This window comes from Saccopteryx bilineata, chromosome 2, assembly GCF_036850765.1.
Source record: "Saccopteryx bilineata isolate mSacBil1 chromosome 2, mSacBil1_pri_phased_curated, whole genome shotgun sequence".
Taxonomy (NCBI): Eukaryota; Metazoa; Chordata; class Mammalia; order Chiroptera; family Emballonuridae; genus Saccopteryx; species Saccopteryx bilineata.
This window is the reverse complement of record NC_089491.1, coordinates 353,934,129-353,948,755: the sequence shown is the minus strand read 5'-3', so window position 1 is coordinate 353,948,755 and position 14,627 is coordinate 353,934,129. Positions and strand designations below refer to the sequence as shown.

At 46.6% G+C, this 14,627-nt stretch overlaps 1 protein-coding gene and 1 long non-coding RNA gene across 11 annotated transcripts in view; one reads left to right on the top strand and one right to left on the bottom strand.

Annotated features, from left to right (window-relative positions):
• DUSP14 (dual specificity phosphatase 14) overlaps positions 1-2,638 on the bottom strand; it is a 39,143-nt gene extending 36,505 nt beyond the window's left edge. For 2 of the 10 annotated variants that reach the window (XM_066262800.1, XM_066262810.1), the window contains exon 1: positions 2,517-2,618. The gene's annotated coding sequence lies outside the window, so the exon portion shown is untranslated. Of the gene's footprint in view, positions 1-2,516 lie in introns of all 10 variants that reach the window. The other 8 variants (XM_066262805.1, XM_066262807.1, XM_066262802.1 and 5 more) reach the window with 5 other exon arrangements.
• Positions 2,639-2,801: 163 nt separating this feature from the next.
• Positions 2,802-7,277, top strand: LOC136326595 (uncharacterized). Its single transcript, XR_010729482.1, has 4 exons — positions 2,802-3,153; positions 3,251-3,356; positions 3,442-3,544; positions 5,896-7,277. It is a non-coding gene; the product is annotated as an uncharacterized lncRNA (long non-coding RNA).
• The last annotated feature ends 7,350 nt before the right edge of the window (positions 7,278-14,627 follow it).

Here is a 14,627-nt window from a genome sequence, read left to right as displayed (position 1 = left end):
CCCTGTTTCCAGCTTCGAAAAAATGAAAAAAATATATATATATATATCACTTCATAAAAAGACATTTATAAAAACACTTAGAAAAGTCTAAAATGATACACACAAACTGATAAACATACAGATAGCAGTTGCTTTTGAGAAAGATGCTCTAAAGGTTTTAACCTTCTCTGTAAAGGTTTTCTTTTTCTTTTTTTTACATGCAGAATGATTAATGTATTTCTTGTGATATCTGAAAAAGCATTTTAAATCCCTTTTGTCTTAAAAATAAAATCTAAATTACAAAGGAATCCAAACCCAGATACCTTCCTAAAAATAATCATTTAAAAGTGCTGGTTTTGGCCCTGGCCAGGTGACTTGTTGGATAAACCATCGCTCCAGCACCCCAAGGTAGAGGGTTCTATCCTCAGTCAGGGCATATAGGAGAAGCAACCGATGAGTGCACAACTAAATTGAACAACTAAGTGGAACAATGAGTCAATGTTTCTCTCTCTTTCTCCCCTCCCCCCTTTCTTCTCTCTCTTTCTCTCTCTCAAATCAACAAAAAAATTTAAAAGATAAATAGCTAGTTTTTATGCTAAAGTTTTAAAAATTTCCTGGAGTTATACACCTGGCTAGTTAATATAAATATATACACTTATGCCATTCTATTAAAGAATATCATTGAAATCATACCTGCATTCAACCAGAAAGATTTCAGATGAGAATGCAGCGTACACACTGATGTTAAAAAGACTGGGAATGGTCTGACCTGTGGTGACGCAGTGGATAAAGCGTCGACCTGGAATGCTGAGGTCACCGGTTCAAAAACCTGGGCTTGTCTGGTCAAGGCACATATGGGAGTTGATGCTTCCTGCTCCTCCCCCCTTTCTCTCTCTCTCTCTCTCCTTTCTAAAATGAATAAAAAATAAATAAAAATAAAAATAAAAATAAAAAAAGACTGGGAATGAAGTAAACCGTCTCCCCTTTGTATGGGGGAAAGCCAGAAATATCAAGCAACTACCTCTCCTCCCCCAAGCCTCAGAAGATGAGTCAGAGCTGGAGGCAGGAATAGTGCCCATGTGTCAAGCCGCCTGTGCAGGGTTCCTTCCTTACCTCCACCAGCACTCTCTCCCCTCACTCAGGTTGGGGTCCCTGACTCAGGCTGTCCCTGCCATGAGTTCTCAGGTGTCTCTGGTGAAGAGAGGCAGTTATTCGTTCTGGGGGTGCCTCATTCTGTGCATTTCTAAAGGGAACTCGAGAATGGGAGCTTTTATGAATCCACAGCAAGTAACAATTACCACATGCAGCTCAAGTCAGTGCAGCCTCCACACTCTCACAACTCTGCCAAGGATACAGCACCTTTGTTCCCCTCATTTTAAAGATCAGTAAACACACAGAGCAGCTGTGACTTGTCAACTATCACTTTACTTTGTGACAGAACTGAGTCCCTAGCATGGAGTGGCTGAAGGCTGGCCCCAGCCTCTTCGATTTTTAACTGATCTGCACAACCTCAGGGAGGATGTTCCAACGTTGCATTATACTTGTGTGTGGACATATGGCACAGGAATTCCAGGAAACTGGGTTAAATCTTTTGGTACAACTCGGCTCTTTTCCTCCATTTTACATCTGTAAAACTGGATGGTAATGATCCGTGCCTACCCCACTTATAAAATTACGATGAACAGCAGCTAGTTAATACATGCTAAAAGCCTTGAGGTCCTGCTGGTTAAAAGAACCAGGGAGTTAATAATAATAATAATCCCTACACAGTTGAACTGCATTTGTAAGCCTCTGGGATGCCCAGTTACCATAACATTGACTGGTACCATTGGCAACATCCACCTAAATAAAATATAGTTATACAATACCCTTAAGAGAGTGACAGCATGCAACTCCCCTCACGCACAACCAACTCAACTTCGCTTTGGAGCAAAGGGTATTTAGAAGTAAGAAGACACGTTAGCACTGCACACACCAACCTACCACCGCAGAGAAAAACACTCAAGTTGAACACTTGGCACTGCTGAAAGTCAAGTTGCTTCTATCAATGCACCAGAAACCTTTGGAAGATGCAAAAAGCCGCCTTCGGCTCGGGTGGCTCAGAGCGGGCGAATGCCGACGGCGGGGGGAGGAGGGAGAGAGACTGTGGCGGGGCGAAGAGCAGAGGGGTCGGGAGGGGCACGGGCGGGGATGCCCGTGAAGGAACCAGAGGCTCGGTACCGGGGCCGGGCCGTCCGCCGAAGAAGAGAGAGTAAGAGGGGGTGCGCGCGGAGCCAGCAAGGCGGGGGCTGCGCGCTGAGAAGGGAGCTCTGCGGAAGTCCCCGGGCCTCTCCTCTCCCCACCACCCCGAGGATGCGAGAACCGCCGGCAGCAGGTGGGGGCGCAGACACAAAGTTTCCAGAGACGAGGGTTGCGCGAGACCCGAGCCGCCGGGTCCAGCCAGCGCTCCGAAACCCGTCGGCACCAAGTCCCGCCCGCTGCCGCTGCCGCTGCCGCCGCCGCCACCCCACCTCCGCCCGGGCCCGCGAACAGCGTACCTGAGTCGCTGGACTTGCAGCTGACGGTCCGACCTCCTGCGCGACTCGCCGCTTCTGCTGACTGACTGCCGCGCGCACCCCTCCTTCTTCCCTCCGCCCGCGCTCGGGGCGGGCCGCACGCACGCTCCCTACGCCCCACCGCCCTCTCCCGAGGGCGGATGCTTGGGACAGGGGGCGGGGCCTCGGCGGGTGAGGCCCGCCGCGGGGGGGGGGGGGCGGGGAGAGGAAGCTGGCGAGGGACGCACGGAGCCACAGCAGCGCGCATGCGCATTGTACCCTCCAACGCCAAGCCGCTTGGCTATGGCGCGTCTGCAGCTTCAGCGACACCCACTTCCTTCGGCGGTCTCTGCTTAAGGGGTCTCCTGTTGGCTCATCATCTGTATCCTCCCTTTCCAACTTCAGCATTTACAAGCCGGGTTTGGGGCGTGGGTGCAGCATGATGTACTAGGGTACTTTCTGGATGTGAAAGGGTTAAACGAACCATTAAACTTTAACCGTTAAGGGCAAACACTACAATTATAAAATGGATGAAGACTGCAGTTAGTGACTAATCACCAATTCTGACTTCACCCCCACCTCCTATCCTGTCCAGGAGAGCCCAGGAGTCGGGACCAAAGAGTGAAGGGAAATAAATCTGGTAGCAACTCTTGGATGACCCTTGCTTGGGCAGGTGTGGACGGGGTTTTCAGTAACCGTGGGAGACTATATTGTCCGAGACTCAAAACTATTTACAGATACGGCTACCCTTGCCTGCCCGGAAACACCAACCCGCCACCACAATCACAGGTGCCATCTGGTCCGCAAACCCTGGATCCACAGCCCACACCTCCAGGCAGAGAGGTAAGGTTTTACGCAGCCCAGATTGAACATACGGATTCGGGGAGGGCTTATTTGCTGTCACTCTGAGGCTCGTTTTTTAATTTAGGTTGGCCCATCTGTAACACGAGTAGATGCAAAACAGACTTTTCTCAGCGCAATCCTGTCCCGGCAGGTGAGGGGAGGTATAAACGACTTCCTCGGGCTCCGCGGTGAGTCAGACACTTAAGTCCTTGACTCTATACCCAGCCCCTCAACTCACCAGATCCAGGTCTTCACCGTTGTACATCGTTGGTATTAGAACTGCTGAACAATTAAACAAGCACTCACAGGTTTCGGGGGAGGGATCGATGAGAGAAGTAAAAACCGCGTTTTGGGTTTACATCTCCCGGCCTCTTCAACCAAAAAAGTTTGAGGCTTTTTTATGTTCCCTGATTCCCAGACGAACTCGAAGTCATCCCGGGGGTGCAGTACTACTATCTAAAAGTTCAGTCTACTTCCCAGACAAAAACATAACATCAAGGCGTTTTCGTGATAACCTTGAAGGAGCTAAATATGCCGGGAATGGAAAGATTTATTTTGCCCTTCGTACTCAAAACTTTAAATTTAGTTAAGATTAATCTTTCTGCGTGAGAAAAGGAGAATCTGATGCAGGATAAAACACAGGAGTTTAAGTCTTGCCTAGGAAAGGCATCTTCCCATCCCTAAACTGCTCCAACATCAATTCATCTAGTGGCTTATTTTTGACACGCCAAAACCAAAATAGCAAAATCTCTATTGGAAACGATTGTATGTGGCTTTCATTTCTCCCCACCCACTACAGTCTTTTTCCTTCAGTCAATTCAGTGACTCAGCAGCACAAATAGACGCATCCCTCTTTAGATTCAAGCTTGTTTGTTACCTAGAAAGGCAGGTTTTCAGAACAGTTCTGGTTAGTGACAAGGAGCAGGGCATTTTCATGGATTATAGGAACTAAGCCTACCATGAAAAATTATATGCTCATCAGTGATGAGGAGGAGGGCTAAAATAGACTGTGTGTTGAGTGTGATATATGTGTAAAGATCTAGAGATTAAGGAAAGTAGTAAGTGCTGAATTCAGCAAGATTACCGAATGGCTGTATACACATATGCCTGTGGCTAGGGAGGTGCTTCATACCTTTACAATGGAAGTGTAGGCTTCTATATGCCTCTACAAAAATAAGTAAGTAAATAAATAAATGCCACTTGAAGGTGTCATTTTCTAAACCAGCACTGTCCAATAGAACTTTCTGTGATGGAAATGTTCTGTATCTCCACTGTCCAATACAGTAGCCTTAGCTCATGTGGCTTTTGAGCACTTGAAATGTGAGCTAGTGTGACTGAGAGCTGTATTTTCAATTAATTTTTATTACACTAGCCACATGAGGCTAGTGGCCACCTTTCTGGATAGCACATCACTATGCTAAAAATAGGTATAGGTGTCAACTCTTTTTTTTTTTTTTTACAGAGAGAGTCAGAGAGAGGGACAGACAGGGACAGACAGACAGGAACGGAGAGAAGAGAAGCATCAGTCATTAGTTTTTTCGTTGTACATTGCGACACCATAGTTGTTCATTGATTGCTTTCTCATGTGCCTTGACTGCAGGCCTTCAGCAGACCGAGTAACCCCTTGCTCGAGCCAGCAATCTTGGGTCCAAGCTGGTTGCTGGGTCCAAGCTGGTGAGCTTTTGCTCAAACCAGATGAGCCTGTGCTCAAGCTGGGACCTTGGGGTCTCGAACTTGGGTCCTCTGCATCCCAGTCCGACGCTCTATCCACTACGCCACCACTTGGTCAGGCAATGTCAACTATTTTATTTTTATTTTTTCATTGATTTGAGAGAGAGGGGAAGGGAGGAGAAGGGGGGAGGGGGGTATGGACTCATTGTTCCATTTAGTTGTTCTATTTAGTTGTACACATATGAGTGGCCTCTTGGGGATCTGTACCCTGACCTGGGATTGAAACTGTGAACTCAGTGTGCTCATGAAGCTCTATCCACTGAACCACACTGACCAGGGCTCGCTGTCAATAATTTTAAATATATTGATAGAAACATCTTGCCTGACCAGGCGGTGGCACAGTGGATAGAGTGTCGGCCTGGAATGCAAAGGACCCAGGTTCAAAACCCTGAGGTCACCGGCTTGAGTGCAGGCTCACCAGCTTAAGCATGAGGTCACTAGCTTATATCTCTGACTCTCTGTCTTAAAAAAAAAAGGGGGGGGGGGAAGGTGTCTTAAAAACCATGACCCCGTGGTTGCTAGCTTGAGCCCAAAGGTCGCTGACTTGAAGCCCAAGGTCGCTGGCTTGAGCAAGGGGTCACTCATCTGCTGTAACGCAGCCCACCACCCCCCGTCAAGGCACATATGAGAAAGCAATCAATGAACAACTAAGGTGCAGCAGAAAGAATTGATGCTTATCTCTCTCTCTCTTCCTGTCTGTCTGTCCCTATCTGTCCCTGTCACAAAAAAAAATTAATAAACAACTATGGTGTTGCAACAGAATTATCATCTCTCTCTCCCTTCCTGTCTGGCCCTCTGTCTCTGTTAGAGGTCATCTGCTATAAAGGTATGACCTGTCTGTGCCGAGGGCGTGTGGGTACTCCTGACTACATCTAAATAAAGTGTTTTTGAGTAGTGCAGCTTCTATCAAGAATGAGAGCTGACCTGATTAGACACAGTAAGTAGAGGATGTGAACGTCCATTTTGCTTAGCTTCTGATGTCTGCCTTTCCAAAAATATTATTCTTAATTGCTTGGGCTTCTTAGATTAATCAGACCTTTATGGTCCCCCAGAAAGAACAGGTGCATCTTCCATTTGTATTATTGCCTCTGGTTAACAAATTGACAGCAGCTTTGATATATCTGTCAGAACTGGGGAGCAGATGTAGTCAGGGCTCCTTGGTCTACAGAAGTTGGCCACTGAGGTCCTCTTGGTTACAGGTATTTAAAAAACCTGCTTGCTAATACCTGTAATTCCAGAGTATGCCATCTATGAGAGGGACAGAGGACACCAAGTACCTGGGAAGAAACTATAAATGTGGAAAAGATAAAAGAACTAGGAGAGAGCCTAACCAGGTGGTAGTGCAGTGGATAGAGCATCAGACTGGGACACGGAGGACCCAGGTTCGAAACCCCGAGGTTAATGGCTTGAGTGTGGGCTCACTGGCTTGAGTGCAGGGTCACTGGCTTGAGGGTGGGGTCATAGACATGAACCTATGGTCACTGGCTTGAGCCCAAGGTCGCTGGCTTGAGCAATGGGTCACTGGCTCTGCTCTAGCCCTGCTCCTCATCAGGGCATGTACGAGAAAGCAGTCAATGAACGACTAAGGAGACTAAGGACCCACAACAAAGAATTGATGGTTCTCATCTCTCTCCATTCCTGTCTGTCTGTCCCTGTCTGTCCCTCTCTCTGACTGTCTTAAAAAAAAAAAGAGCTAGGAGATAGAAATCTGTTGGTCAAAAAGTTTGTTAAATGTGATTTTTATGTTTGCTCACTTATAGTTTGCATTGGGGGCTGGGTAGTGCCAGGTATATGTAGCCTGTGAAATTGCAAATTACCTTCTTGCTTGGGAAGGGCTATTGTTTTGCCAGTGTTTGCTGGAGGAGAAGTTTTTGCCCGAGAGTTTTAAAAAGAAGAAAAGGAGAAGAGGTAAAGAGAAGCCATGTTTGCAGAGTGAGAGAGGAGAGAATGCAGAGTGCTGAGGAAGAAGCCAGTTTGTGCACAGAGAAGATGTGCAGATGAGGAACCAGAGCTGAGGGGCTTTTGCAAGCTCTACTGAGACTGGTGGGGCCTTTGATTCTAGGAGGAACCAGAGAAGATTCTCTTGGTTGTGGAACCAGATAATGTGTCAGGGCTTTGTAGCTCTGAATGAAGAAGGGAGTGTTTTCCCTGCCTGTTTGCTCATCGGCTGTTGCAAGACTTTATTAAAAGGATGGCTCATAATTTTTTGGCTCCACTGTTTCTTTACTGTCTGCCCGAGTTCAGTGAGAACCTGCATGTGAATGGCCATGAGGGCCACGACTACTGCCCATACAAAGTCCAAAAACACATTTCATCTACTACAGAAATGGTCAAAGGTTTGTGCTATTTTATAAGATGTAACAACACCTTATATGGGTATCATAAGGATTAACTCAATTTTATTAATGTAAAATATTTTAAACTTCTATTTTTAGAGTATTTATAGTTCTCATAAAATTGAATTTTCTATTAATAAACAAGTGTCACATTACCACAGAGATAGAGTACAAACACATCACTCATAATTTTGCTACTTAACAAACAATAATTAGCATCTTTTCTTTCTGGTCTGTTTTACTATGCATGATTCTTTAGTTTTGTTTATAGTGTACATACACTTTTATAATCTGACTGCTGGTTTCTTGACGTAGGCATTATATAAGGAAGTATTATGACATGTCTAGGATAACTAGGTCATTTAATATGTATGTGTCTCTGAAATTTTCTGCCTTTAATTCAACCATGGGGCTGTGGCAATTATGCACAGTGATGAGAATTCCAATATACTGTATTTCCCCATGTATAAGACACCCCCAGTATAAGACCTTAATTTTGGGGCTGAAATTGGAAAATAATGTATTACATCAAGTTATTGAACTCAAGATTTATTCATCAGAAAATTCATACAACTCCTCAGCCACACAAAAAAGTGGGAAATGCAAGTAAAAACCTACAACCACTGTGACACATGCAGTATTCTGGCTCCAAATTTTTCAGAAAAGGGTGTGTCTTATACATGGGGAAATATGGTCAACATCCTTGGAAAAAATGCACATCTGCCTGCTCTAACATTTGCTCTGTGTGTTTCAGATCTTAGTGTCCCTTTGTGAAACTTTACCATGGTGTGAACTGTGCAATGCAGGAAAATCAAATGCTTGCTTATACCTGGCTGGAGTTAAATGAAAATATCAAAGGCTCCATGGGAAGGGAAGAGATGGGAGGGAACAGGAGGGTCTCTAGGTGGTTAATATACCTTATCTCATTTAATCTTCATCAAACCCAGTCAGGTATAATCAAGCATACTTTAGACCCAAGGGGTTAATAAACTCGCCCAAGGTTGTATTATTATTAAGGAGCAGAACAATCATTAGCACGAGGACTTTACAACACACTAGACAGGTAAACAAGAGAGCATATAAAGGAAGAGAGAGGGATTTAAAAGAATTTACAACTAGAATATATTCATTATATTCTTTAAAAATTTGTTGTTGTTTTCTTTGTTTGTTTTTTTGTGTTTTTTTTTCCATTTTTCTGAAGCTGGAAACAGGGAGAGACAGTCAGACAGACTCCCGCATGCGCCCGACCGGGATCCACCCGGCACGCCCACCAGGGGCGACGCTCTGCCCACCAGGGGGCGATGCTCTGCCCATCCTGGGCGTCGCCATGTTGCGACCAGAGCCACTCTAGCGCCTGGGGTAGAGGCCACAGAGCCATCCCCAGCGCCCGGGCCATCTTTGCTCCAATGGAGCCTTGGCTGCGGGAGGGGAAGAGAGAGACAGAGAGGAAAGCGCGGCGGAGGGGTGGAGAAGCAAATGGGCACTTCTCCTGTGTGCCCTGGCCGGGAATCGAACCCGGGTCCTCCGCACGCTAGGCCGACGCTCTACCGCTGAGCCAACCGGCCAGGGCTAAAAATTTGTTTTTAAAGAAAGGGGAAATGAGTCCTGGCCGGTTGGCTCAGTGGTAGAGCGTTGGCCTGGCGTGCAGAAGTCCCAGGTTCGATTCCCGGCCAGGGCACACAGGAGAGGCGCCCATCTGCTTCACCCCTCCCCCTCTCCTTCCTCTCTGTCTCTCTCTTCCCCTCCTGCAGCCAAGGCTCCATTGGAGCAAAGATGGCCTGGGCGCTGGGGATGGCTCCTTGGCCTCTGCCCCAGGCGCTGGAGTGGCTCTGGTAGCAACAGAGCGAAACTCTGGAGGGGCAGAGCATCGCCCCCTGGTGGGCAGAGCGTTGCCCCTGGTGGGCGTGCCGGGTGGATCCTGGTCGGGCGCATGCGGGAGTCTGTCTGACTGTCTCTCCCCGTTTCCAGCTTCAGAAAAATACAAAAAAAAAAAAGAAAAAGAAAAAGAAAGGGGAAATGAAATATTTTCCCCCAAGAGTTAGTCACCTCTGTTAATAACAATACCAGAAATGATAAGAGACATATATACTTTTAATGACATCCTAGGTGTCTGGTTACAAATTGCTACTCCTCATGTCAGGTCTCTCTATGCAAATCAAAGAGTGGAATGTGGATAGGGGTAGGAAGGAAGTAGAGGTTCTCAGATTGTTTAGAAGCAACACCTAACCTATCCTATTGCTTTTCTGCTCTTCGCTTTGCCAAATAATACCAAATCTGTGTTATAGCAAGTTGGAAGTCTCAAAAGATTACGCCCAGATGTACATATTGTTGCTGCAAATGTACCTTGGCTGCAGAGTGTCTCCAGAGCCCGGAACAATGTCTGGCTACATCCTGCATGTGAATTAGGGTATCCTCTTACACCAGAGGACCTCTAAGCTTCTAACCTTCTAAATCAACCCCATCTTGCTACATCTGCTGGAAAGCCATGGCTTGCCTTTTTTCTTCTCCTAGTTTCCATGGAGATGCAACAGTTTACTCCCCCCCCCCCCACAACTCTAAGCCCTGGTTATTTTATTTTATTTTATTTTATTTTTTAGCCCTGGTTATTTTTAACTGTAAAACTGTGAGCCAGGTCACAGCTGGGATCTGGAAGAAGCAATGGCGTCTATAGCCACCCTTCCCTCCAGCAGATGCCTTCTTTTCTGCAGTTGCTGGGGGTGGAAGGCTCTCCTGGGAGATTTCGCTCTCAAAAGCATTTTCTTTTGCATCATGAAGTAAAACTATGCTAACTTAGTCCTGAATCTGAAACCATGCACCCCTGAAACAAGACAAAGATTTTCTTGTGCATGTTCGAGTTGGGAGGCAGGCTGCCAGATAAGGTTGACATTGCTGTCACTGGCCTGTGGCTAACGATTAGATAAATACCCTTTGGTAAACATATATCAAAGAGCTCTCCTTCAGGCAAAAAATAAGAACTCTGGCTTCTGCCCCCCGTAGAGTGGCATTTTCTGCTGCAGCTTGACCTTGGTTAAAAAGAGGCTCCTGGCCCTGTCCGGTTGGCTCAGTGGTAGAGCGTCGGCCTGGCGTGCAGGAGTCCCAGGTTTGATTCTTGGCCAGGACACACAGGAGAAGCACCCATCTGCTTCTCCACCCCTCCCCCTCTCCTTCCTCTCTCTCTCTTCCCCTCCCGCAGCCAAGGCTCCACTGGAGCAAAGTTGGCCCGGCGCTGAGGATGGCTCTATGGCCTCTGTCTCAGGCGCTAGAATGGCTCTGGTTGCGGCAGAGCAACACCCCAGATGGGCAGAGCATTGCCCCCTGGTGGGCATGCCGGGTGGATCCCGGTCAGGCGCATGCGGGAGTCTGTCTGACTGCCTCCCCGTTTCAAACTTCAGAAAAATGACCTGGCCAGGTGGTGGAACAGTGGATAGAGTGTCGAACTGGGACGCAGAGGATCCAGGTTTGAAACCCCGAGGTCTCCAGCTTGAGCAAGGGATCACTCTCCCTCTGCTATAGCCTCCCAGTCAAGGCACATGAGGAAGCAATGAGAAATTAAGGTGCCACAATGAAGAATTGATGCTTCTCATCTCTCTCCCTTCTGGTCTGTCTGTCCCTCTCTCTGTTTCTCTTTCTGTCACACAAAAAAAGAAAAAAAGAAAGAGGCTCATAACAGGATACTTTATGGAGAAGCTATTCCATCTCTCCAATGTGGACAGTAAATTCCCATGAATCAGAATTTGAACACTGCTGCTCTTTCTTCCTCTACCAAAGTTCAAATCAGGTCCCCCCTGCCTCCAATCTCTGAGGTTCCTGTCATTTGGAGAGCTAGTGTCTTCATGGCATTTCTGAATTTTTAACTCCTTTTAAATAAATATTTTCTTGAAAACCTAAATTATTCTGAAAATTGGGAACTGAAATAAATACACTAGACACTTAGCCCAAATTAAAAATCTGTTTTCTTGCATGGGATGCTGATTGGGAACCTGAAAATCAAGCTCCATAGTACAGGTTCTGTTAACTTTTTATTTCTTACTATATATATTAAGAAATATGTAATATTAATATATAATATATAATAAATATATATATTTACTTATTCATTTTAGAGAGGAGATAGTGTGTGAGAGAGAGAGAGAGAGAGAGAGAGAGAGAGAGAGAAAAGGGGGAGGAGCAGGAAGCATCAACTCCCAAATGTGCCTTGACCGGGCAAGTGCAGGGTTTTGAGCCTGCGACCTCAGTGTTCCAGGTTGACGCTTTATCCACTGCGCCACCACAGATCAGGCTTTTAGGCTTTTATTCATTTATTTATTCATTCATTTTAGAGAGGAGATAAGAGAGTGAAAAAATTTCTTACTATTTTTTTTTGTGGTTTAAAGGAATCCTATAAATGAAGGACATAATAAGACGGGAATCCAAATCACTTACTATTGTTTAATGGGAGAAGAGGTTAGGTCAGGGGTCGGGAACCTATGGCTCGCGAGCCAGATGTGGCTCTTTTGATGGCTGCATCTGGCTCACAAATCTTTAATAAAATAATAAATAATAATAACTTAAAAAATATAAAACATTCTCATGTATTACAACCCATTCATTTCCTACCACTCATGTTCATGATTGCGGGTGGCTGGAGCCAATCACAGCTGTCCTCCGGGACATCAAATTTTTATTGGATAATGTGTAATGTACATGGGTCATTGTATGGCTCTTATAGAATTACATTTTTTTTTTGCTTCCTGTTCTTTTTTTTTACTGTTTTTTTAAATTTATTTATTAAATTTAATGCAGTGACATTGATAAATCAGGGTACATATGTTGAAAGAAAACATCTCTAGATTATTTTGACATTTGATTGTGCTGTGTACCCCTCCCCCAAAGTTAAATTGTCTTCTGTCACCTTCTATCTGGTTTTCTTGTGCCCCTCCCCTCCCCCAACCCCTCTCTCCTTCTTCGCCCCCTCCCCCCTCCCCCCACCCCCACCCCTGTTGCCATCACATTCTTGTTCATGTCTCTGAGTCTCATTTTTATGTCCCTTCTATGTATGGATTCATATAGTTCTTAGTTTTTTTCTGATTTACTTATTTCACTCCGTATGTTATCAAGGTCCATCCATGTTATTGTAAATGATCCAATGTCATCATTTCTTATGGCTGAGTAGTATTCCATAGTATATATGTACCAAAGCTTTTTAATCCACTCGTCCTCTGACGGACACTTGGGCTGTTTCCAGATCTTTGCTATTGTGAACAATGCTGCTACAAACATGGGGGGGTGCATTTCTCCTTTTGGAGCCGTTCTATGGTGTCCTTGGGGTATATTCCTAAAAGTGGGATAGCTGGGTCAAAAGGCAGTTCAATTTTCAGGGGTTTTTTTTTGCATTTTTCTGAAGCTGGAAACAGGGAGAGACAGTCAGACAGACTCCCGCATGCGCCCGACCGGGATCCACCCGGCACGTCCACCATGGGGCGATGCTCTGCCCACCAGGGGGCGATGCTCTGCCCATCCTGGGCGTCGCCATGTTGCGACCAGAGCCACTCTAGCGCCTGAGGCAGAGGCCACAGAGCCATCCCCAGCGCCTGGGCCATCTTTGCTCCAATGGAGCCTTGGCTGCGGGAGGGGAAGAGAGAGACAGAGAGGAAGGTGCGGCGGAGGGGTGGAGAAGCAAATGGGCGCTTCTCCTATGTGCCCTGGCCGGGAATCGAACCCGGGTCCTCCGCACGCTAGGCCAACGCTCTACCGCTGAGCCAACCGGCCAGGGCCCAATTTTCAGTTTTTTGAGGAATCTCCATACTGTTTTCCACAGTGGCTGCACCAGTCTGCATTCCCACCAGCAGTGCAGGAGGGTTCCCTTTTCTTCTCATGGAATTACATTTTAAAATATGTGGCATTCAAGGCTCCATTGGAGCAAAGATGGCCTGGGCGCTGGGGATGGCTCCTTGGCCTCTGCCCCAGGCGCTAGAGTGGCTCTGGTCATGGCAGAGCGACGCCCCGGAGGGGCAGAGCATCGCCCCCTGGTGGGCAGAGCATTGCCCCTGGTGGGCGTGCTGGGTGGATCCCTGTCGGGCGCATGCAGGAGTCTGTCTGACTGTCTCTCCCCGTTTCCAGCTTCAGAAAAAAAAAAAAAAAAATGTGGCATTCTCAGCCGAAAAGGTTCCTGACCCCTGGGTTAGGTCATTGAAAACAAGAAAAAGGAGTATACTTGACAGCTCTCCAAGAAGAGAGATGCTTTAGAAGGGTCATGAGTTGGCAGTAAGCTGTCCATTTATTATTGAATAAGGGTGATATGACAGTTTATTCAAACAGGAAATAAGCAGAGAGCAGACGAGTAATAGGGTAGGTTAGGTGTTGCCTTCTAAACAATCTGAGAACCTCTACTTCAGGGGTCCCCAAACTTTTTACACAAGGGGCCAGTTCACTGTCCCTCAGACCGTTGAAAGGCCAGACTATAAAAAAAAACTATGAACAAATCCCTATGCACACTGCACATATCTTATTTTAAAGTAAAAAAACAAAACGGGAACAAATACAATATTTAAAATAAAGAACAAGTAAATTTAAACCGACAAACTGACCAGTATTTCAATGGGAACTATGCTCCTCTCACTGACCACCAATGAAAAAGGTGCCCCTTCTGGAAGTGCAGCGGGGGCTGGATAAATGGGCTTAGGGGGCCGCATGCGGCCCACGGGCCGTAGTTTGGGGACCCCTGCCTACTTCCTACTCCTATCCACATTCCACTCTTTGGTTCGCATAGTGAGAGAGATCTGACATGAAGGGTAGGAATTCATAACTAGAGGGGAGGGCCCTGGCCAGTTGGCTCAGTGGTAGAACGTTGGCCTGGTGTGTAGGAGTCCTGGGTTTGATTCCTGGCCAGGGCACACAGGAGAAGTGCCCATCTGCTTCTCCACCCCTCCCCCTCTCCTTCCTCTCTGTCTCTTCCCCTCCCACAGCCGAGGCTCCATTGGAGCAAAGATGGCCCGGGCGCTGAGGATGGCTCTATGGCCTCTGCCTCAGGCGCTAGAATGGCTCTGGTTGCGGCAGAGCAACACCCCAGATGGGCAGAGCATCGCCCCCTGGTGGGCATGCCGGGTGGATCCTGGTCGGGCACATGGGGGAGTCTGACTGCCTCCCCATTTCCAACTTCAGAAAAATACAAAAAAAATTTAAAAAAATAAAAAAATAATAATATAACTAGAGGGGAAGTGTTCAG